The 2,951-nt window shown below is 43.9% G+C and overlaps 1 long non-coding RNA gene across 2 annotated transcripts; it reads right to left on the bottom strand.

The window, feature by feature from the left end:
• Positions 1-353: 353 nt before the first annotated feature.
• On the bottom strand, positions 354-2,547 carry LOC123107285 (uncharacterized). Of its 2 annotated transcripts, none has more exons than XR_006451632.1 (4): positions 2,101-2,547; positions 1,900-1,983; positions 684-786; positions 354-600 (listed from the first exon to the last, which is right to left on the bottom strand). It is a non-coding gene; the product is annotated as an uncharacterized lncRNA (long non-coding RNA). The 2 variants fall into 2 exon arrangements; XR_006451633.1 differs by having other exon boundaries at positions 2,109-2,547.
• Positions 2,548-2,951: the final 404 nt, after the last annotated feature.

Raw genomic sequence — 2,951 nt, 5'->3', positions numbered from 1 at the left:
TTGTGACTTCATTTGTACACTTTTTGTGCCTTTTGTTCTTGCACATGTCCCGTCGCAAGCGCTCACCAAACAGAAGAGATGTGAGAGATACAGTAGTATCCACAAGAGAATGGATTCACCAACCGATGGTTACTCATCACAGTACGTTGTAGCTTTTCATCTTTAACCGGAGCACCAAAGTATATGCGAGAAAGCTTTGGTTTGTAACCCATAGAAGAGAAAAATTCGAAGCTACAAAAGAGAAATTTATTCTGTATGGGTATCATCCTTTTGCACGTACTGTCAGAATGTCGTTTAAAGAAATAGCTAGCGCAGACCTGAAAGAGATAAATATATTTTTGTGAGTAGTACAATACATAGTCCTGGATACCACTTCTTTCTCAATTAGCATGATTGCCTGGCAAGATGACAAAGTTGTGTTGCTGAAATTTCTGGACAACATTGAAAAGAGAGGGGATTCGAGAAGAGAACTGCCAAATAAAGAGCTGAAGAAGCCTATCTCATCACCATATGCCACCTGTTGTTTATCTTGGTGGATGAAACAAACTAATATCCTGAACAAATTTACCTTCGGCCATGGTGAAGATTATATTTGATAACCTAGTACCATGAGACAATATCATTTTGAAATAGATCAGTAATTGGTATGAACAATAAAACAGACGTTGAGTTCCTCCGATCACCTGGAATAGGCCATGTTGATCATCGTGATGGGGGCATCGGTCAAGATGCAGGCGGTGTTGCTGCAAGTACAATCTTTTCCATCTCAAGATTCAATAAGCTCACCTGAAGTAAGTAAGAATTCAATTTGAATAAGAGTTGAGATGAAATTATTGACCTAAACAACAACTGGTGCACAACTAATTGAGAAAAAAGAGGAGTAACAACAGTGTAGGCATGTTAGTAAAATTGACAGTAATATATGCTTAGAAAAATTCATACACAAGTTGAGTAACTGAATGGACCAATCTATTGGAGTAACTTGAATTGCTAATGAGATGGTAAAGTATGCCAGATCATTCTGGTGGCATGTTGAGCCCATTACAGTGCTTGTGTAGTCATACAAAACAGTGTGATGCAATATATGTATGGAAAGGGTGTCACATAAGAACATGCAGGATCAGACGACTTAATATTAACCTTTGAATTTATATCTAAAACATCAACCAAAGTTTTCCTAGAGATTCTTAATTTCCCTTGTAATTTGCTTAATAAACGTGTTTCGAGTAATATTATGAACGCTATCAAACTTATTATTGTGAAAACAACAACATTCCAGAAGACAATGCCTATTGTTTCTCAAAGGCATATCATCAAACTAACTATTAGATAAACACCAAACCATGCTAGATCTGTTCAATGAAACGAGCTATTAGTGTTCTGTAAAAAATCTGATTATAGCAGAGGAAGTGGGCACTAATATTTATCATCTACTACAGACTGAATCAAAATTCCAGCGCCATAAACTGCTCCTTTGGGTGCTGCCATACAACCCTAGCATTCTCTTCAAACAAGTATTTAGCCTCATTAGAACCATCATGAATTCTATTTGCGATCAAGCGAATTGATTATTCAACAGGCTGGAAGAAGTAGAGGCCGGGCAGTCAGCCGGTGACCATGGTGTAGCAATAGCGATGGCGTCCCATGGAGGAAGCTCGAGGCAGCACTGTGGACGAGCTTGGGGCAGCGATGAGATGATCTGCTATGCGAGCTACCTCAAGTCGGTCCATGAGCTGAGCATTCTCGTATAGTAAGAGTTTCACGAGAAAATTAAAATGTATTTCGATCCCTAATACGCATAACATCAAACAGGTTATGGGAAAAAGCTCATGGAAAGGGCGCACCTAATTTGGAACAACATGTATGAATAGTTAGGAAAATAAAGAGTTAAGAGAGTACTTTGGCCGCTGCAAATCCATGTAAGGGAGATGGTCGCTGCTTCTTGTCGATTCTAATCTAATCACACTTCCTGCCTCACAACACCTGCACATATAGCACAACAAAAACCAAAGATAAGATGACAGAGAACAGAGAGCAACACAACAACAGGAGGAGATGCATTTTTTAGCCACCGCCGCCCAGAGAGCCGTAAGATCGTACCCTTATACCTCCAGCGAGATCACCAGGCGAGGGCGTATCCAATGCTTGTTGGTGCTTTTCTGCAGTGGAAGATTGGATCGATCAGTGGTTGAATCAGAATGAGGCGGCGGTGGCGTTGGTCGCCGTCGACAGCCTGCCAGCAACTGGCTAGGGGACCAATGGGATATGGGGTCCGCGAGGGGAGAAGAGCGGCCTTAATGAAGCGATGGCAGCGGATTTGAGGAGGGTGTCGAGCAGGTCGAGCGTGAGCGACGACGGCAACTCCGGAAGCTTAGATACGACGCATGACACCAGGGTCAGCTCGTTCATGAAGGCCACGGACATTGCTTGCACGTCTGCACGATGATGGCCGCGGGGTCGCCGGGCAGTGGAAGGCCACCGGTGTTGGCCTGTTGGGGCACGTGGGGTAGGGGTAGGCGCACCGGCGGGATAGGCGGCGCCGCCGCGCGACAGGGGGTGTGGGCCGGCGGCGCGTGGCAAGGGGGGCGCCGTGGGGGAGGGGGAGGGGGGAGGCACGCGGGGCGGGGCGGAGGAGGCTGCGCGCCGGAGTGGAGATGGGGCTGGAAGGCAGGGTCGTGCGAGCGGCTGCGTTATTTTTCTTCTTCTTTTCTCTCATCGTACCGGTTTGTGTATAGACTTATTACGAGGCAATAGCCGCTTTATTAGTACCACTTCGCGTATATGTTTTAAATTCAAACTGAAAGCATAAATTCACAAGAAGAAAGCGTATTGTGACGGTGAACTCACGGAATCAATCCGTGCTTTATTATTAGGGATATAATATATATATATATATAATATAATATATATATAAGGGAGAGAAGAGATAGAAATAGATTATATTATTATTA

Source organism: Triticum aestivum, chromosome 5A (assembly GCF_018294505.1).
Source record: "Triticum aestivum cultivar Chinese Spring chromosome 5A, IWGSC CS RefSeq v2.1, whole genome shotgun sequence".
In the NCBI taxonomy this organism is placed as follows: domain Eukaryota; kingdom Viridiplantae; phylum Streptophyta; class Magnoliopsida; order Poales; family Poaceae; genus Triticum; species Triticum aestivum.
The sequence above is the reverse complement of the archived record's forward strand: the minus strand, read 5'-3'. Positions and strand labels throughout refer to the sequence as shown.